Source organism: Crocodylus siamensis, chromosome 5, assembly GCF_052110815.1.
Source record: "Crocodylus siamensis isolate JL-2025a chromosome 5, ASM5211081v1, whole genome shotgun sequence".
NCBI lineage: Eukaryota > Metazoa > Chordata > Crocodylia > Crocodylidae > Crocodylus > Crocodylus siamensis.
Genome location: NC_143399.1, coordinates 29,361,634 through 29,384,045, shown reverse-complemented (window position 1 = coordinate 29,384,045; position 22,412 = coordinate 29,361,634). Strand labels below are relative to the sequence as shown.

Genomic DNA, 22,412 nt, shown 5'->3' with positions numbered 1-22,412 from the left:
CAGCCACCCTCTCCCTCACACTCCCAGCCCCCCACATAATACATACCCACCCACACCTATCCATCCCCCACCAAATCACACACCCCCATACCCACCCTCCCACCATATACAAGAGTAAGTCTTCATTTTAAGCTATTATACTATCACCTCTATGTACACTATACAAACACATGTAAATCAGGACAAAAATATATTTTTAATGAAATTAATGAATGTTTGATTTTTTTAGAATATAATTTGGTATTTTTCCTGATTCAGAGGTGGCAAAACCCCTTGCTGAAAGGACTAATTCTGGGAGGCAAGGGGAGGCAAAAGGTCAGGGATTTCTGGTCCCAAGATGGTGACAGGGGGCGGGGCACCTGTCAAGGGGTGGGGCTACCCATGCAGCCCTCAATGACTTGCCAAAACTTGGTGAGCAGCCTTCCACTCAAAATAATTGCCCACCCCTGTTCTAGGGTCCTGGTGAAAATGAGGGTTTGCAAACCACCCAGGATTATACACAGCCACAGTAAACAGCTATATGGGACCACTAAGATGATCCACCTGATTGCTGCAGCCTTTATTTCAAAGGGCTGCACAAGCCTGCTAATGTGCTCCATCCAGTGGAGAAGCAGCAGCAAAAAGCTGAATGGCTGGTCCTTCATTTGACAACTTGCTGAGAGTTAAGTAGTTATGAACATGGGAAACTGGTGCCTCCTGAGTCAGTCAGCGACCAGGGCGGGGGGGTGCCCCCAAGGCCAATCCGCCAATCCTGCCAACCTGCAAGTGGCAGCAGCTGGCCGCTGGCACTTCCAGGTGAGTGCGATAGGCCACGGGGGGGGACCACCTCTCTTGGTGGCCCCACTCCCTGGCCAGAGCTCTCAGGGATGGGGAGGGGCACTAGCACTCTCACCTACCCCCCCAGCCACTGGCTGTGACGGGATGCACCAGCACTCTCAGGAGGTGCATGTGCACCCCCTGTGTGTCACCACTGGTTACGAAATACCTGGATATGAAGAATCCAGGTTCTATTGTAGTATCATGTCGCAGATGTTACATAACTAATAATGGTTATGCATAATGCTGGGTTCTTCTGTTCATTGAAGGATTCTTTCTATCAACTAGACAAAACCTAACAAACGTACAGGGCACATCCAGAGGAGCTTTCACTGCAAACCTGTCCACAGCACTGCAAACTGCATGTACCACACATGCATACATTCACCATGCTGCTAATTTACAGCACAACAGGTTTTTTGGCACCAGAAAATCCTGGCGTCAAAAAAGATGTGCCAGAAAAAAGTGGGGCAGTACACATGATGGCAGCACATGCCACCCAAAACTAAAGGCTGGCTGGTCAGAGCTACACTCTGCTGCTGTTTGCGTAGCATAAAAACCCCATACTTCAACCAATATTTAAAATATCTGAACAAGTAAGTAAAGGATGAAGCAAGTCAAAGGATAGCTTTTGCCCATTATCTCAGAATCCTAATTAATGATAAAAATGTTGGCTTCTAGTCATACTTCATAACATTCAATATATGAAAATATTCTGACTATCCATAAGACCATTAGGGTATTCTATTAACCAACTTCTATTTCTACTCATGTGATGAAAACTACTTTTAATTCTCAAGCAGTAACTCGCTGTCTTTGTTAGCTTCTTTCTTCTATGCCTTGTAATAGGCATTTCTTTAATAAAAATACGCTATAATAACTCTGTTATTCACACTGGGCATTCAGAACTCACATGCTCTGTTTCTTTGACATGTGGCTGTTAGGGTCTAAATTTTCAAAAGACTCTGAAAAGTATTTTTTCCTAGGACTTTCAAAACTCAAGAAAGCTAAATCTTTCTAATATAGCACAAACCACACAGACACTTCCAGTGCACACAAATATACTTTATCTGGTAGTTATTCTCTCCTACATTGTGCCATTAGGGAAAAAGGCAGCCTCATCATATTGCTTTTGTGAATACAGTTGGAACAAAGTGATAAACTGGTTCAGGAAATGCTAGGTAATTCATTAATCCATCTTTATTTCTCCTGAATGATAGGTAGTAGTAGGCAACCATCAACCCTTCTGGATCACAATGTATGCATCAGAGGTCACCCAGACCTTCAACACATATGCCTTGGCAAGAGCATAGAGGAGCGGAGGCTGCCAAGCCCTTCCATCCCCCCCTTAGAACATTGAGACAAAACCCAGCGGTCAGACTGGGTCCAGATGTTCAGTGCCTTGATGGTTGTAGTTATACGTACAGCTGGGAACTGAACCCCAGGTCACCTGCATGGCAGACAAGGATTCTGCCACTGGACCACAACAGCAGGACTGAATCATAGGTGGGATTCATGTACACACAAGCCCCATCATTCAGTAAATCATGCAACATTTCACAATTACTAGAGCAGTACAAAATCAGATGCGTATAAATTTATGAATTTTCTTTGGCAAGAACAATCAATGGTCCCTTTGGATGGTTTCTATGGCCCCTTTTCTGCCATTTGTGGGCACTCAAGATTTTAGTCACAAAATGCAGAAGCTGTTCCAGGGAACAGGGAGTCCTGACAGTCCCTTGGAAGGCTTTGGGAAAGATTTTCAACTCATTCCAGAGCTTCTCTGACAGATCTTTTCAGTATTCTGATATGGCTGGAAGGTGGCCAGCTTTCCATGGTGCTTGCCTTTCCCCCAACCAACCTTTTTTGGAGAGTCAAGACAATATTCTGAAGTGGATCTGGTCTAGGCAAGGTTTTTTATGCTTACAGTACTCAAGGACCCCAACCGTAAGAGCCAGTTGGGGAAAATCTAATCATAGAGGTAAGTCTCATGGATTTTCAGCTGTGGCCGCAGTGACACAACATTTAATAAAGTGGGCTCAAGGTCACAGAAGCTTATGCTGTCTATATACTTGTTTAGTCAATAGGGTGCATGTCTACCCTACCTTCTAGCTTGAGTGACATTAGACAATGGCTATAGAGATCTCCCTTGCCACAAGGCTCCACTGAAACAATCAGTGAGCGGAAGCCTGAGGCAGGGGTGTCGCACAGACTGAGAACAAGGGATAGCTATATCTAGGCACTTCCTTAGGAACCAGAAGCCAGCCTGAGTATCTCTTATGTATTCCATACCTGCCTCCCAGCCCAGGTCAAGGAGTAGACAGCAGGGAGTGCCAGCCTTCCAACTAGGTCAGGGACGGGCAATTATTATGGTCACCATCTTGGGAACAATGTCCCAGGGCCAGCACAGATGGAACCCAAAGCAGGGCACAGGCTGGCAGGGGTCTGTGGAGCTGGGCTGGGTAGCACCAGTAGGGAGAGGGAGGAGCTGGCCTGGGTCCATAAAGCCCCTGCTGGCTGGGACCCCATGCTCCTGCCACCCTGCTCTAGCCCCCACCGGCACTGGCCCTGGGACACAATGCAGCCCCCCTGCTCCTGCTGGCTCCCTGCTCACTCATTCCCAGTGCCCCCCAGCCCCACAATACAGGCAGGGGGCAGTGCACAGCTGGCAGGGGAGAAGCTGGTGCTGAGCATGGGGAAAAGCAGCCCCTCACCCACCCCGTGACCGGCACTCCCTGCTGCAGGCAATTGCAGCCCACGTGGGGCTGTATGGAGCAGGCACAGGCAGCCCCATGCAGGCTGCAAGCAGCTGCAACATGGGGCGCTGGCCATGGGGCAGGCAAGGGGCCACTTTTCCCCATGCTCAGCACTAGCTTGTAACCTGGCTCTGCTGCCAGCCTGGGCCCCACTGGCTTTGGGCTCATGCATCACAGTTGTGCGCAGCAGTGGCAGCAGCTGCTGCCCGCCCCTCCCCCCCCCGCTTGCCAACCCAGGCAGTGTTAGCTGCTGCTGCCCACCCAAAGCTCACACACTGGGCAGCCCACAGATGGCCATGACAAACACTGCCCAGTGCACCAAGCACAGGGGGCCACAGCTGCTGTCACCACGCGCAGCCCCAACAGGCAAGCCCGGAGCCAGTGCGGGCCCAGGCTAGCAGTGGGGCCAGGTTACAAGGTGGTGCTGAGTGCAGGGAAAATTGGCCCCTCCCCACCCCGTGCCTGGCACCCCACACTGCAGCCACTCACAGCCTTCCTGGGGCTGCCTGTGCCTGCTCTGGGCAGCCCCGCATGGGCTGCAAGTGGCTGCAGCAGGGAGCGCTGGCCAGGGGGCAGGGGACAGGCCACTTTCCTGTGTGCCAGGAAAGAGCAGGGAAGGAGCCTGGGGAAAAGCTGAGGGGGGAGGGGAGAAAAGTGGCCCCTCCACTGCCCTGTGGCCGGCTCCCCGCACTGCAGCTGCTCACAGACCATGTGGAGCTGTCCTGAGCAGGCACAGGCAGCCCCAGGCAGGCTGTGAGCAGCTGCAGTGTGGGGTACCAGGCACTGGGTGGGCAAATAGCCATTTTCTCCCTCCCACACTCAGCTTTTCTCCAGGCCACTTTTCCCCGGGCTCTTTCTCTGCCTGGGGTCCTCCCCTGCCCTTTCCCCCCCGCCTTACCTGAGTTTCCAGTGCAGGGCATCCATGTGGTCCTGGGCCAGAAGCTCCTGCTGGGGCTTCCAGCTGCGGGGAACAGGGCTGGGTGGGCCCTGCTGTTGCAGGAGCCCGCCGGGCTTCCCCTGGGTTCTACTGCCCTTGGTTTCTGTCTTTTTTGACAGAAACCATGGGCAGATAAATATTCATTTTTGAAATTTTTTAGGGGCCCCATGGGGCCAGATAGAATGGCCTCGTGGGACGGATACAGCCCGTGGGCCATATGTTGCCCACCCCTGAACTAGGGACTGAAACCTCATCAAAGACAAAAATCAAAGCCAAGATCTTCAGAAGACATCAGAGTTGATGGCACAGCATCCCAGGCAGATGCAAGTCAGCCAAGAACACGCCAATTCCTTTGTTCCGGTAAAAAGAATATTTGTGGTCACGTATGTATTTAAGGTGATACATATTCATGAAGCATGCAAATTGAGGCGTTCTATTATTTGTGTTCAATTTCCAGATTTCTTTGCTTTTGTTAATTATGTTTTCTAAATAATACAACTAATAATACAAATTGAATCTGGCTGGGGATAATTCCAGTAACCAGGACTCTCTTTCTCTGCAATAAGCTTATGTTTTTTTACAGCACCATTACAGCTAAGTGACCAATCATAACATAAATAAAACTACCAGCTTATGACCAAAAATAGGCTGCAATTTGTGTGCACAAATTATTCATTAAACAATTGAAAATAACTAAATGTTCATAAAATTCACGTCTTATATGCAAAAACAGAAAAAGTAAACAGAAAAAGTGGTATATTTATTGGCTAAAAGTGGGGGGGAGGGGTTCCATTTATAATTTCAGTAGCTCTAAAGATAATCCTTCTGGTTTTACACATAGGAAGACTATATACAACTACAAAAGTTATGGGAAGAAGGTGTTAATAAAAGGAATAGACTGAAAATGGCATCACAGACCACCATAGTGATATTTTGTACCACTGATTCCATGTGCATAATAATAAAGGGCATAGTTCAGCACATGTGTTTGTATGGTTATATTTAAGAACAGAAATAGTTCAGATGAAGCTATCAGGCTTCATATGTTTGAGTTTTGTGTGTGTGACTGCTCCCACAATCAGGATCCTGCTCATCTGAACATCAGTTTGTTCTGTATGGAATATGCAGAAAAGTAAGATATTGTACATATGAAAAATGGAATAAATCAAAATAATGAAAAAGTGGAGACTTTAGGGTAGGATTTATAGCAGTGAAATCAAAATGTGCTTTGTACAGGACACTGCAAACCAAAGAAAATGGCCTGTGCTGCTAAAGAAATCTGCAATTGTCTTTGTGTATGGAGACTTTAAACTAGCCAGCTATTGACTGCTGTATTCCACACTGAAACTGATGCTCCTATTCAGGTTTGTGTGTGTGTGTGTGTGTGTGTGCATGTGTGTGCGTGTGCGCACACGTGTCTAATGTAGTTTTGTATGGCTAGTGTATTTCACAATGCAAAAAGGATGTTATCAAAACAGCAGGAGATTAAGAAAAGGGAGCAAACCTGGTCAGTGGCCAGATATGAATCAGGGTCTGCAGATGTGCGTTAAGATGGGCAAGTTCACTTTTTCAAAGAGATTAAAAACAGTCAGCTGCTGCAGAATGAAAGATGATGCCAAACTACAAGTTGCACATCATTCAGGGCAAGCGCAAGACTTTGTATAGAGCTGCCCAACAGTAGCCCAGGAAGAGTAACTTTCACAATTTGGCATGCGGATGGTGAGATAATCATGTGGATATGGGCACTGACCTGCCTGCTAGAATAGATAATAGAACAAAAAAGAGGAAGATGCTGAGAAGATAATTGGATTTCTTTTGGTAATTGTGACTTGCAGTTTATTATCATGTTAAAATTGGCCATCAACGGGTTTTGTTTTGTTTTGTTCTAAATTTTGAAGGAAAATTGATAATATCAGCACTTAACTACCTCCTGTCACCACTATCTTGTCTTCTGATACAACAGCATCTCATAATTTAGACCTGATGGAATCCTACTGATCTCTTTTGGGTCAAGGGCTGTGGTTATAGAAAATGATTGTAACAAAAAAAAATGACTGAGGGGCGTGGGGAGGTGCTGTATGCCGGAGGGCTAATGCTTTGTGCAACTGACGGCATTACAAATGTGGTATTACCCTTTTCACCGCCTCTCTTGTTCTAAACCATAACTGGCCTGGCTATAAGGATACTTCTTGGAATATGGGAATGTTCCTAACGTGGGTCATTATTACTGTCTCTTCAGCATGTGGGAAACTTCCTCCCCCTCTTAAAGAGTGAAGTGGCTTCATCATTAAGAGGCCCTGATTGTCCTCAAGCAATTTTTAGATTTCCACCCTATTACCAATCTGCCTTTTTTAGCAGGGGCCATGGAATGGGCAGCGGCTGTTTTATCTTCGTTATAATGCAGCGTTTGAAACATTTCAATTAGGCTTCAGATCAGGCCGCAGCACTGAGACCGCCTTAACGAGGGTGAGTAATGACCTTGTGTTGCAGGTGGTTTTTGGCACACCATCAGTTTTAATTCTTCTTGATCTTACTGTAACCCTTTGATACGCTGGATCAAGGGTTCTCTTGAAATGCTTCAAGCACATCTTAGGACTTTCAGGAACCATTTTGACATGGTTTCATTCCTACTTGTGTCAGCAGAGCCAGACTGTCACCTGCAAGTTCTCCATGTAAATTCAAATTACCAAAGATTAAAAGACCTCTGAAAACCTGGCCTATATGCAGATCAGTGCATACCTGCCCTGGTCCTTAAAAGAAGGGAACCTAAGGAAAATTCGGCAATAAGAATGCAGTAACCCCTTTGATGTCTGACGCCCAAATGGACTGAGTGGTGATTAGAGGCAGCAAGCAAGAGAGTACTTAAGTGAATTTAAAAAGACACAAGAAGAGATGGACTTTCAGAGACGTACTTCATGTTTGGTCCCCATCCCTACTGATTGACCTAGATTAAAGCCAATCATACTTGCTATAAATTAAAGCTAAAGATACTTGCAATAAATTCCTGGGCCTATTGACTCCAATAGGATAAGGATATATCACCTGAACTTAGGGCATATTTACATCTAGATACAGTGCTCAGTCTTGCAGGTTAAATTGATCTCTAGATGTGCTGGGTATGTAAGAAGTGGAGATGCTAACATTTTCAGACTGTTTCCCCAGTACTATGGTTTGAAGAGTTTTGATTTTCCTCCAAGATAATGAAACAGTAATTTAAGGAAAGGGACCCTTACTAAAGCTTCCACCCCACAAACATCTTAGAATGAATTTTCCAGAATCTTCAAAACCTCAGCCTGTTTTATATTATACAATTTTCCAAGTGGAAGAAACAAGGATCTTGCATACATAAGCTTCCTACCATGGTACTGATATTCTGGGAACAGGAAGAAGACAGTGAAATAGATATACATTCTGACACAAAACTCCCCAAACCCTTTAAATAGTACCTAGGCATGAACACTCCAGAATGATTCAGTATGCACATCTTCAGTATAAAAAGGTACACTGGGCCTGAAGCTATTTCAACTACTGCCTGAGTAGACCTGGACACCTAGGCATGTTCCTGTTCCATCCTACTTGAGTCCCTTCAAAATAGTTAGTGTATACAGAAGTGCTCCATGCACATTTTACATCACTGTAATTTAAAGCACTTTGTATAACACTATCAAGTTATACTGCTTTTTAACATGACAGAAGTGCATGTTTGGGAGGAGGGGAGGGTGCTTCAAGCCTCCCTGCACTTTCCAGGTTAGGAGGCAGGGGGTGCTCCAGAGCCTCCTAGGGCTTCTCCACTGGTCAAAAATTTGACCAGCATACAGGAGTTATTTTAAACACTGTAGGTTGCTTAAGTGCTGTAAAATACAGCCCATCAAATTTAATACCTCATTTAACAAGGGTTAATTTAAATCATGGTACTCATTTTAGAGTGCTGTAAAGCCATGCTCTTCTGTTAAGTCTCATCAATAAAGCGCTTTAAATGAGAAAAAAAGCAACTTTTGTATATACCTATAAGAGGTGGATGGATCTTCCTTCTGCCTGTGACTTGGTCTTAGGAGTAAGATGATAGTGTGTTACAAAAGCAAGTGTGTTAGCATTTTTTTAGGGACTTGAGCAGGGTAGAATAGAATTGGACTCAGAGGTCCAATAGGTGGAATAGGATCTGCCCCTTGGGTGTTCTCCAAGAGAAGCATGTAATTCTCATCATTTTCAGTACACTGACCTCCGTTAGGGCTCGAGTGTGGCTGTTTGCAAATACATACCCAAGGAGAGAGGATGCAATAACTTCTCTTTATGCCAAGCCCAGTGTCTAGGTAAGACTATGGTGCTTGTCCTGCTGTACAAGAATCAGCAGGCTCTGGCAACACCAGCTGGGCTTCATTAACATGGGACAAGGACAGGACAAAGACTCTGCCCTGCCTTTTTCCTTAACAAGGCAGGAATATATCCTGTGTTGTCCCCAAGGATGTGGGCAGCAATCATTGTTTCAAGGAATCCAGAGGTCTTCCCAGAGAGGCCATGGCTAGTGCAGTTACAGCTGCATGTGAGCACTGCCTTGCCTAATTACCAGCTAAGCATTAAACCACAGTGTCATCCCGTTTCCCCAAAGTGCCCTTTTTTATTCACAGTGCATGCACTGGGACTGTATCACTGAGCATGGTGATTTACCGCGCTTCGCTGACATACTTACAAACAGAGCAAGCAACAATGTGCTCAGCAGTTCTACTACTACTATCACTGAAAGCAATGGGCAAGCCATTTACAAGTAATAGCTTCCTGTGCCGTTTCATTCCTGAAGCTCTTCTTACCTGCAACAACAAAGATAGCCATTCAGATGAACCATCAGAGAAATCCATGGGTTTTGCCGTAGTTACATGGCACTGGCAGAGAACTGATAAAAAGGCTTGAAACTTGTTATCAGTCATTTGATTTATTCAGGCAATGGCTCTAACAACATATTGAAATGGCTCCAGTCACCATCTCAAATGGTTTGTCTGTCATTTTACTTTTTATTCTCAGTTTATTACAGTGCACTCCCCTTATACCAGACATAGCTATTAAGGACAATCGTTTATAGTGGACAAAACTGATTTCCCAAACCAAACATATTAGATACAATATATTTTTCATGGGAAGTACAAGGCAGAAAACTTGCACGCCACTGATATTTTCATGTGGAAGAAGGGTAGCAAGCTATAGGTATTTCTACTGCAATTTAAGTTGGCAGGTACAGAAATGACATGAGGGATCGCTGCAGGTTTTGCTTCAAACAGAGCTGTTGTCCAAAAGGAGGAAATACTCCTGTTAAAGTTATAGATGCCATAACCTTTGACGTACAAAAGGAGAAGGTCATTTAGCACCGCCCTATTTACAGTATAATGGATATATGCCTTACATCTGTTGTGATTCTTAATAATGCTGGAAAAAGTCATAGTAATGTGTATTATTACCAATTCAGATCCTCCAGCAACAATTATATTGCAACCAGTTGTATAATCATTATATTTCAATGCCGTAGCATGGCCAAAGTGATGAATGGTTCTAAACCCCAAAGAGTTTGATCTGTTAAACACATACAAGGGGCTGTCAAATAAATATTCTGGTTTAATCACATGACTGAAACTGCATACTCCTAAATTGTAATTCCAGCTTTCTCTAGTTCCTGTTGTTCTGTAACTTTGACCAATCTACTTTAGAACAGCTCTAAATTTCACCAACTAAAAACCATACATGCATACATGCCTTGCAGAAGGGTTAGCTGGTTTAATTAGTTTGTGTCTAAAAATGCAACTTGCTATGTAAATGCTTGATATAGTTAAACAAATGAAAGCCCATTTTACATATTCTAGTAGAATCCAGAGAACTTCAGCAAAATTTATTAGCATGATTTAGATGTGTACTCCAGCTGAAAACATTGCACTAACTTCAACTGGTGGAGAAAATTAACTTTCTTATTATGTGCTGTGACCGCAAAGGAAATTTACACTGAGTTAGGATGAAAACCCTAGTTCACGAGGCAAAATGATAAAGATTCTCTTACGTAGGAAATAAATAGGCCATGCTAACATGCTAACACTTGCATGTCTCCTTATGATATATGATCTAACATTTGTAAAATTCAAACTGAAAAACCAAGAGGCTTAGTGACTTGTCGGAGAGCACTTCAGGCTGCCTACTCCTGGATTTCTTATTACTATCTTGCGTGGGAATGCAAAGTAAAATAATTTGGGATCTGCAGGTAAAATTGGGGTTTTCAGGTCTGAAAAAAGATCAGTCCCAGTGAAGACGCAATTCAGGGTTCAGGAAAACATCTTCCTTCTTGGCAACAGTCTCTGTGGTACGGCTTAGCCACAAAACCACACTTCTTCCCCATCACCTTCTCTGTCACTCAGAGAAAACAAAGCAGCTTTTCAGGAGTGGAGATGTCTGCCTGCAGGATTTCTGGAGTGGACATTTAATATAATCTAATAGAAAGGGAACCAACCAGAAACTCAAAAAACCTTCGGGTTGAGGTCCTTCTCTGCTACTGGCTTGTTGCAAGCCACTTTCTGCTTCCACGCCCCTGTGTGCTCTGTGGTCTTTTTGTCTTGTCAGTTTACCCATAAATTCTTTGGGCAGAAACTGTTTGTTCCAACTATTGGTACAGCACTGATACAACAGGAACCCAATCTCCACTGGGATATCTAGTTGCTGTTATAATGTAAATAATAATAATAGGTTTCTCTCTATCATGCTAGCTTTAGCCAACCAACATGAGACAAATGCACATTTCCCTCCCTCTCAGTTATCTTTCCCCTGCATCCAATAATCACTCCTCTAGCAGTACATGAAAAAGAGAGCAGCCATAGAAAACAAAGGAACAGAGCTACCATAAACCTTAAATGACATGCTAACTGCCTTTGAGTGATGAAAGAAGCAGACATTATTTCCTGACATAATTTGTAGCAGAACCCCTTTCACTGGGGAGTGTTTCAGACCAGTGCTATAGTATGTATTGTGAATCACAGGAAATATAAGCTAGAAAAAGTGGCTAAAATAGATGTTCCCATGCTTACCAAAAACCCAAGACCTTTAACAGAGGAGTCATGGCTGAAGCAGGCAGACTTAACAGCTCTCCTGGCTCAGCTGCAATCAAGATACCATCTACTTAAATAAGCATTTATACTCCCAGTGATCTTAGAAGATGAATAACTGATCTCATTACCATGGTAAATACCCCTGAGGCAATGCACAGGCCAATACAATGTTACTTTCCACTGATAGAGTACCCGTTTCCAGGAGAATCTGAGGAATTTCTTGCCGTGTGGTAGTAATAAAAGCTTTGCTTAGTCTACATCTGCCATAAAGTTCCCTTTGCAAACAGTGACTTTGAAATCTTTGACGCTGTTCATGGGAAACAGCTTGTTAGTCAGTGAGATTTTTCTGAACCAGCTCCCATATTTCAGCATTACTAGTGGGTGGAGTAGATCTGCAGGTGACAGTTCAAAAAGATTAAGTGGGGAAATTGCTCAGCTACTACAGTGATAGGTAGAATATGAAAATCTAGCAAAAGGCGCTAGTTAGGAAGAAAGAGCTCATCTCTCTATGTTTTCTAATTAATCTTCAGGAGCGAAGCCCCTGTATCAGGCCAAAAAAGCCTCCCTTCTAGGAGAAGACTTCCTCCCTTTTCCTATAAGGAAATTACCTTCACTCACTTCCAGAGCTGGGAGTCACAACTGGCAGAAAGGTCAGGATGCAAATACTTGACAGAATAGAGGTAGCCTTTACTTCAGACATCTTCCCACCTTCATTGATCTATCCCTGACACATTAACTAAGTAGCAGAAGTTGTAGGGAAAATACCAGCTTCTGGCAGGCTCCACTCGCCTCAGGAATATTGACGAAGAGGGGGAAACTCGTGAAGCCCACTCGCTGCAGAGGATGCCTCATTCGAGCATAGGAGCAACTATCTATGCAGAGTGTCGCCTACCATCACAGGTAAGAAAAATGGTCAAGAAACTGAGGTAAGCCCTAAAAAACTGTGATGAACTAAATTAAAGAATAAATAAAGGAAGCAGATCATAAAAGCTTATGCATGAGGACAGACTGCCATACGTTTACACCCTATTGTGAATAATTGAAATCACCAGCATTATAATAACGAAGGTAACATCTTAAATATCTTACGTCTAAAGTAACCAACTTTTGGGTGCCAAATCCAGGTCACCATGAGAGGCCCATTTCAGATCTGCAAAACCAAAAGTAGTCCATGCCATTTGTGGTTAGCATAGCCAGCTGAATGCAGCACTACTTTTTCTGAAAACTCTACTAATTAGCCGTAAGCTCCCTCTGAACTGGAAGCAACATAGCCACTTTCACAAGGCACTGCATCCTGGTTAATTAGCTGTGTTTCTTACTAGATGTTGCATGGTCTATTGGGAATGTTCTGGGGGTAGGGGTAGGGGTTAGCCGATTTTAGACATATATTCTAAATTCAGGACAAATTTCAGGGATTCTCAGGTGACACTAGAACACAACTCGGACATTTGAGACCGGCCGGAAAAGTCTGGGACAGTTGATCACTTCTACTTCTGCCCCCAGGAACTGTGCGAGTATCCCAAAGCTGGCCTTCTGCACGCAGTCTATAATAGGAATTTATTCAAAAGCATTGGGCTAAATTCTTTACTCAGTTGCTACTGTGCAGCTATCCTGGTCCGCAGAGTTGCACAGTTGCACCTGAAGTCAGGTTCTGGTTCACATGACCTAAACCATTAAATAAGCAAATATTACCCAGCCATGTGAAGTACTATCCCATTTTATATGCATCAAAGATGTAGTTGTTGAACCAGCCGTTAGCCCAGAAACATTCCATCTCCCCCTTTTTTCTTTCCTTTAATTCCTTAAGTGATTTTATGTATACACGTTAAATGACTATTCTAATTATGTTAAAGGAAAGGACAGAAAGATTGCCTTTGTCCAACTTTATCTGGTCCTCTGATGGTAAAGGAATAAAAGACTGCAGAACAATAGCATAACTAACTTGGTAAAGCAGAGTGGGTGCTGAGTGAGATAGTAGGTTTATTCATCAGTGTTTTCTCTCAAGAAACCTGCTTTCAAAGAATAAGAGTGAGTGACTTAGATGGTCTCAGACTAGACCCTAGTGGATGTTTGGGCACATCACAAAATAATCACTGCCGATTGACACGGGGCAGATTTTCCACTCCAGAGGCCTAGGATTGGGACAGAGCGCTGTTGTAAGAAGAAAGGGGTAGACGACAGCACAGTACATCCCTGCACTGCTCTGTACTGGGCAGTGCACAGTACATGGCACTACCCTGTAGCTTTTGTCCCTCACCCACTTGAACAATACATTCCCCAGTATTTCGAAATAATAAAATGAGAGGCAAAACTTAAACATCCACTCAGTTACTGTGCAGGAAAAAAGAGGTTTTATTCACTGAAGCACACAACTTTTCTATGTACAGTGGGCTTGATTATCCATTTCATTACACCGGGTTTAAAAGCCACCATAACGCCAGTGACTTGGGATCCCATTACCAAATAGGGAAATGAGGCCCAGCAGCGTCTCCACTCCCATAGCTTCTCTAGTCCCACCCACTTCATCGCGCCTGTCCTAGAAAAGTAGCTTGCTTTTTCTGATTTCTGTTTAAAATCAGTACCATAAATTGTACCCTTATAAACAGTCCAGGGAAAAGATGTGACCTGAACGCCTAAGAATTTTTTCAATGAATAGGACCCTTAATATTTCGTTTTGCCTAATGAAGTAAGGCGTCGATGGAGAAGGATTATTATTCCTGGAATGTTCCGGTCACCCACAAAAGTGTAATTCATGGAATCTGGCTTGAATTTTTTTCATATACATAATTAATGCCGCATTTAAAACACGTTAAAATGTTTTATTCCTTAATCAGCTAATTTGACTGTGAAACAAAGATGCCTTTATTTGCCTTTTCCCTGACTAGAGTTACTGTAGTAAAACTTCCCCTCTAGCTTTGGCTTTCTCTTACGAGTTTGCCGCTGCCAATTAGTTTTCTAAAGTTGCTATTTCACAAAATGTTTCTCACTTTTAAAAAAAATGTAATTGACTGTCTGTACATCACAGACTTCCTTGTGTTCGACACAGGGCGTTAAACATTCTTTGGGTTGACTTGGGTCAGCTTTGAAAAGTCTCAGGCACTGTAACTTGAGAAGCAGTCGTGCGCTATAGTGTTTTCTCCACATCCTGTTAAGTATTAAGTGGTTATTTAAAATGGAGTTGTTATACTCAGCAAGTGACTTAAAGTGCTCTATATAGTTTACAAGACGATTAATTAAATGAGAACATTGCATGCGATGCACATGTATTTCCATAATCATTCACATTGGCCTATAGTTGCCCTTTAATTTTCATACTAATTAAAGTAACACATTGAACTGCAAATTGTAAATGGCTGCATTTCTCAGTAGATGTTAACACTGATGGAAGCTGAATGGTGAATAAAAAGCCCAAGAATTTAAGCAGAGTGGGTTTTTACTCAAATCCATTCAAGTTTTCTTTTTCATTCCATTACTGGACAAAGTCCATATTTTAACAAGACTGCATTTTTCTGAGTTTTTTGGCCCCATGATTTACTGGGGTACAATGTGCTTTTTGTTGCTATCTCTAATTAGTTGGTTTCTCTTTTAAAATAAGACAAGAGTTGTATAGATCTAGGGTTTGGAGATTTTTGTTTTGTTTTGCTAGAAGTGGTGGGACTAGGATTTTGTAATCCGATGGACAGGATAAGATAAAATTGTAACACGCACCTATTTTGCCAATAGTATTTATTACCGGTTACTTGCATCTGACCTGGTATCCTCTTTAATTCCAGTTCAAATTCCAACTTGGTTGACTTAGAAATTGAAATGTGTACTGAGGAGGGCTATATTTTTAGGTCATAGCATAGTATAGGAAGTTACACCTTTAGAAGAGTCACTGAGATTTTAAAAAGAAAACCCCCAGATATGAATAATCATTCCACGGCTCATGTAGCCACTTGCATCTGGACTTGGCTACAACTCCGACAGAACCACTACATTTATCTCAGTCTTGAGCATATCATGTAATCACTACCGAATGAGAAGTAACTGTGAACTATAGATGCGAAAAAGGCACCTGAAAAAGAATGCTGTCAGGGTCAACAGACTCAAAAATTAACAACTAATCACTCTTTACACTGAATCTTCCATCTAATTGCTTCCATGATGAAGGTTTTCTTCTTTTCAGAAATGAGCATTATACAAGATTTCTGTTTAATTTAAAAAGAAAAATTCCTCCACTCCCAGGTGACCCATCTAAAAGAAATAATAATAAGCAGTCGATTGCTCAGAGAGCATCAGCTCTCACACATATTACAAGGGGGAGTGTTTATACTCCAGTACAACCCCTCCCCCACTCCCTTCCTGCAGTGTGTCCCATCTCCAGACCTAACTTGGCTTGTTCCAAAACCTTATATGTTAAAATTAACTTTTACATCAGCTGGAGACAGCGTTCTTGGCAAGTGGGAGAGGAATGAGAACTGAAAGGGAGGGAATAGCTGTTGGAGGCCAAGAAGGGAAAGGGAAGAAGGAGTTTGGGCAAGGATTTCTAGTAACTAGAAGAAAGTGATCAGGCCACAGCTGTTACATGTTTCTGGGTAAAGACAGAAGCAGTAAGTAAGCTAAGGGGAATGAGAGAAGAGTGGTACATCTTGGTATGTCCCAGCAGCAGCAAGTGGAAGTACAAAGTCCAGCCAAGACACCCAAAGCTTGGCATAGTCCCTTTCATGAACATCTCTTGCCAGGGACACCATTTCCCAGTGGTCTCCTAGCCTATGGACTAGGAGAAAACAGCTGCAGTTTGGAGCCAGTCCTCAGAAGCAACAAGTATTTCCTCAGCAACAGCCAGTGGGACAGGCCCCGACTGAGATACTCCCTTCCTCTTCCACCCCCAAGACTCCCAACATTTCTGGATGCCAGTGGTGTCACAGGCTGCTTGAACATTATTTTCCTTCCCTACATGAAATAAACATTCATGGACTTTCTAAGCATTAGCTTGTTACCAGCAGTCCCACAAATCTGGCAGAAATAGAGTTTCTGCTTTGCCGCTCAAAGGGAAAACAACAACAAACCTGCACACACTCAAGGACAACCAGAGACAAAAACCGTCTTCATTCCAGCAATCTCCATAACGCAGCATGTTGCCCTGCAGTTGCCTCTTACTGGCTAGGGAAAGGACTTTCTCTTCCACTTCTACTAGGGTTGTGCAAAATGTTGACGGGTGTTTCATTTCAAAGCTGTTTCGATGCTTTTTGAGCTGGAAACAGAAAATCAAAATGAAACAAAAAACTTTGAAACTTTTTCAAAATGAAATGAGGGCACTCAAAATGTTCCTGAAATTCTGAAACATTTTGAGTTTTGAAGCCAGGGTTGCTTGCTAGATTGACATCTAGCTCCCTGTTCGATTCCCCCAGCTCTCTGATCATTTCCCCAGCTCTTCCTGGGTGGCACGGGCCCCCGATGAGTGCATGGGGTTTCAGCAGGCTGCTGCTGCAGGCTGGGGCCAGCGGCACCACCAGTCTTACTGGTGCTTGGTGCAGGCTACGCTGAGCGCTGGTCCCAGCTGGCAGCAGCCACCTTCTGTCATCCCACATGCAGCTCTGGGGGCCTGCACCCCCCAGGAAGAGTCTGGCACAGCCCCTCAGCCCTCCTGGGGAGCGCAGGCCCCCAGAGCTGTGCGCAGGATGACAGCAGGCTGCCAGCAAGTGATAAGAGTTTTGCTTCGAACAGTTTGAGGTGCAGTTTCCTAAAAACTCCTGTACCTATCTCCTTGAAACTTGGCATGCTTCATGCCCCTCAGGAGGGGCTACCATCCCTGCAATTTTCATCTGAACCAGGCAGGAAATGACTAAGTTATAGGCATTTTCATGATTCTGCATTATAGCCTATGGCGAAATGTCGAAATGCATCGAAACAGTTTCAGCGAAAGAAAAAGGAACAGTGCTTCAAAACAGCAAAACAAAACTGTGTTGTTTCACACAGCCCCAATTTCTGCCCAGAGCCCCTCCCTCAGCATTTCTGAGTTGCCTTTTTATAAACCCTCTGAGGTTAGCCTCTAGCTAATCCCCCCCTGCCTGCCTTAGTATAGGGTACCACACATTGTGTGCAAGGATTGTGTTAACTAGCTGTCATTTCCCAGCTTACTCTTATGTATTATTAATATTACTGTAATGCCCCCAGTGCATTTAGCGCATCTCACACACACAGACATGATGCTTACTCGCTCTCTAAAAATGCAGGCAGAAAGTAAAAGATGGAGGAGAGGGATAAATGTAATCAATCAATTAAAAATAAATAAATATAAGAAAACTCACCACTTCATCCCAAACATATTAAAAGGCACTTCTCACCCCACAAAATAAACATTCATGGACTTTCTAAGCATTAGTCTTTTATGAGTCCCACAAAGAAAGCGGAAACCTTTTCAGACCTACTACCATAACGTTCTGGTTTTATGCCACTAAAACTACACTTGAATTTAGTTTTGCCTACTCCAGACAGTTGAGTGTAATGGAGACTGATATAATGTGACAGAGAAGTAAAACTGTGTGTCCTGATATACTGACTCCCCCTCCCCCCCAAAAAAGAAAAATGATGCAGAACTTTTCTACTCTGCAATGAGAGGCAACATTCAAAACTTCAAGAAGACTGGTTTCTTTTGGGGGAGGTTTTGGGTTAGAAATAAGGCTTCTAACGTGAGGCCAGTTTTCATCTATACCACGTGGCTGCAACTGCTATCCATTATTTGTATACATCAGCATACCTCTGCATTGGCTTACTTACTATAAGGATCCTTCATCAGAGTTCCTTGATAGTGTTTTAATTGCAAGTGTAGTATTTCCAAAGGATACACAATACAGTTGTCAACAAGTGACTGATTAATCAAATATCTGACCCAAAGAAACACATATCCACCTATTCTTGGCCAGGGAGCAAGAGGGCAAACATGCACAGTCACACACACACAGAGGAAAATAGTATCTTGGTTTTGTTGAGATTTTTTTCCCTTCAGTCTGGTCACTACGTAGCATAATTGGGGGGTTAGTCTCATTACTGCTCTAATTAATCTTGATCTGCTTTGTTAGAACCAGTTACAAAGAAAACATTACTGAAAAGAAAACCCTCAAGGCTTCTAAAGCTTGTGTAACAGATGAAGTCAATGCTTGATCTAAGTCTGAGCAAGAAGTCCAGCCTGTTTCATGTTTCCACATGAAGCACTCTGTCCCACCCCTTGATCCTCCCTCCCCTAACCTTCCTTTGCATTCCCCTACTAAATATAGTGTGTTCTTTCTTCCTCTTTGTTGTACCTTGTAAGAATTACCTCAAACAGGATGCAGCTTGTTAGAGCAAAGTCAGGTTATTTCACACAGAGGCAAGGCAAAGCAGAGTTCACATTGTAAATTGTCTTGACTTCTAATGGAAACAAGGTGAGAAACGAAATACAACTGTAGAGGCCAGCTTGAAATGGAAACCAGGATTAAAGGAGCTGTTTAGGGGCTCACAGGTACTAAGCATCAGGGAAAGACAACTACAATTAAAAAAAGAAAGGAAGAAAAAGGTGAAGGGGATTTTTGACTATCGGTTCTTTCAGCTGTTTCAAAATCAGAACAGTTTCACATTCACATATGGCAGCTGATTATGATGTACTGATAGAAATTAATTTTAAAGTTACTCTTGGGCACAATATAGGACTCTGATTCTGTAATGCATCTGAACATGCCTAACTGCATCAGGTGTATAAATTCCATTGAATCCAGTGAAATGAATACACCTGTTTAAGTGTTTGCTTCAAACCCATCCCTCCCTAACATATACTTAAGTACTCTCCTGAATCAGGCCTAAACCAGGTGCTTCAGTTCACAAACATGTATTTCAAAAAGGGTGATTCTATCCTTTGGGTTTCTGTGGGACCTGATAGATCCAGAATCTATCTGCATGGTTTGCAGCATTCCTGGTTTAATTACCAATGTGTCCAGTCAGTAGGGGAATCAGAATGACTTTAGCTACAATATTGCTTAAGTACCATTTCCCCAATGAATGCTGGCAGAGATACTTTTCCAAGCACATGCTGCAGAACCATACGGTACTACAGATAATCCTGCCAGAGAGTCTGAAGCAATATAAACTGTAGTATGAGAGTTTTATAATGAGATTCACCATCCAGAATTGCTGGTTCACATAGTAAAGTTCTTCCACTAAATTATGAACAGGGCCTAAGAAGCCTGGTCTCTTTGGTCAACAGAGAGGAATGGTTTGCTTTCAATTCTATCTTATGTTTTTGCACACCTTTTCATATTTATAGTATCTCCTTTATCTGCTTAGCTGTTGGTGCTCAGGCTATATATAATAGATTAAAATTTACTATATATTGGGAACAAGGGGAACATAGGACCTGATCTAGCAGAGCACACCCATGATGTTCCAAGCTGCTTAACACACAGGGGATCCTGGTTCTAAGGCAAGTGAAAAATTTATCATGCAATGGAAAATTTTGGCCTCTGAGGCAAGAAGAAACAGCATCCAAAGAAACACTCCCTGCTACCATTCTGCTAATGATGATCCTCCATCATTTGAAATTTCCACAGATATAGAGGACTGAACTGGGTCACTATAGCTCTAAGGTTTCTGCAATTATTGATAGTGAAATGAAGAAACCCATCTCATGGGCATCTCTTCCTCTGGATAAACTATGCAAGAACCACTCTGCAAAGAGGATTTGGGGCCATTCTATTCTCTTCAATAGCCACTGGTGTAGGAAGAGGTGAAACACGCTGGAATTCTGAAATCCCAAGGAGAGGGGTCACCTACACCCACATACATTTTGAGAGAAGGTTCAGACCAAATGGTTCTTTTCGTGCTCTTCGTGACTGACATCAAAGTGGCAACATGGTCACTATGCACTGCAACATCATGCAAAAGTGAAGCTAAGATGCTGAAGGAAACAACACCTTTCTAGGAGGAACTTCAATGCTAAACCTCAAGCATGCAGTAAGCAATCAGAAGGGCTAAGTTAAGACAGTCAAAAAGTCCAAGACTGAATCGATTCAGTCTTTGCAAGTTAGTCAAAACTGCACAGATTAAACTGAAATAGAAGTGATCAGATATTTATCTTTGATTCAGGAAATGTAGCCACATGCCAGCAGTGGCTCAGGCCAGAAGCCAGGGGCTTCTAGAGCACAGCTCACTAGCTGTGTGTTCACCTCCTCTTCCTGCTACCCCCAAGGTCTCTGGGATTTGCAGTCTAGAATTACAGCAGCAGGACTCTGCAGGGTTGATCATCACTCCCTCTTCCTGCTTCCAGATTCCTCTGGGATTTGAAGGCCACAGTTGCAACCAGCAGTAAGTTTGAGTGGAGGAAGAGGTGTTTAGCCCCACTCCCTGGCCCCAGATAGGGTTTGCCTGGGGGGGTAGCCCCTACTCTTCCTGCAGACTGGGCTGCATCCTCAGCCAGACTTACACTCCTCTCCCTCCCCCCACTCCCTCGTCAGCCAGCCCAGCCCAGGGCTGGAAAGCATGCAGGGGGATTGTAATTTATCTTGAACCAAGAAGGGGTCTTGGACAAAAGTTTCGTAAACCGGTTTGACCCAAATCAGTTAAGTCTGATTCATTCAGTTCAAATCAGTTAAGTCTGATACATTCAACGTGACTTGTCTTAAACCAGTTTTGGCCATTTTGAAAGCAGTTTGTGTGCACTGAACTTCTGTTCTGTTACAGATTTAAACCAGTTTCTGATCTCTTCAACTGGTTGATGCGTTACTTCTGTCCCTAGCCAAAGAGTATAGCTAAGAGAAAGTTTAACAATGAGGGCCTCTAAATCGGGGGCAGAGAAGGAGATAGGAGAGCTAAATAATAATTATTGTTGTTGTTAGCAACTGATTAAGCACTAACAATGTCCTGCATAAGACACAACAATAGTTAATAACATCTGGTACAAAAAGAGTAAATAGTTTCCAGGAAAAAAATTCCAACAAAAAGAATTTTCACTGAAATTTTTCAGTTTTACACTGAAATATAACAGAACATTTCCAGTTTCTCTCCTTTCTCATTCTCTCCCCATGGTCAGAAAAGAAAGGGAAAGGAATAAAAGTGACAAAAGAAATAAAACTAGAAAACTGGTTTGGGTTTTTATTAATTTTTTTTTTGGACCAAAACAATATTTTTTGCACCAAGACATACAATATGGCTAAAATTGTTCACATTATAGAAAAGTTTCAGTCTGAGCTCTGTAAAGACAATCTCAACCCCCAAGGGCACACCATACACATTTGCAAAATGCACAGGCAGTTCTAATAAACCAATTAGAATTGGGGTTGGGGTTTTGTTTAAACAAACCTGTTGCAGTCCTGTCTTTACTAGCCCTTAATTAAATTGATGGCCTAAACAGAAAATTCAGAGTGGGATGGAAAGAAGCATTCAATTATGGACCATAATCAAGTCTCATAAATAGTCATGTTTCTGGCCTAACATTTAGAGTTAGTTGTACATCTTTAAACAACAACATGACTTGGGTTTGTTTGTTGTTGTTTGTTTTGGTTTTTGTTTAGTTTTGTTTGGGGGGGTGGGGACTGGGAGAGGGCAGGGAGGAACCAGGGGAGGAAGTTGTCTGAACACATTTGCTTTCACTGAAAAATGAAATATCCCCCAACTGGTGATAGTTGTACAATCCCATCAGACTCTGAACCCTAGATAAAGTCAAGCTGAAAAAAAAAAGTCAAATATTTATGTCAGATTCTTATAAAACAACTGCTAGTGTATTGGCAAAAGTCACTCTGAGACAAGTTGTGAATTTTAGCAAAAGCCTAAAGTATTGATGCTATGTTGACTGGTATACAATGGGAAAGCACCTCTCAT

At 43.0% G+C, this 22,412-nt stretch overlaps 1 long non-coding RNA gene across 1 annotated transcript in view; it reads right to left on the bottom strand.

The window, feature by feature from the left end:
• LOC149863660 (uncharacterized) overlaps positions 1-22,412 on the bottom strand; it is a 100,129-nt gene that overhangs the window by 73,320 nt on the left and 4,397 nt on the right. Inside the window, exon 2 of the long non-coding RNA XR_016442639.1 lies at positions 9,197-9,314. This is a non-coding gene — a long non-coding RNA (uncharacterized LOC149863660). The remainder of the gene's footprint in view (positions 1-9,196; positions 9,315-22,412) is intronic.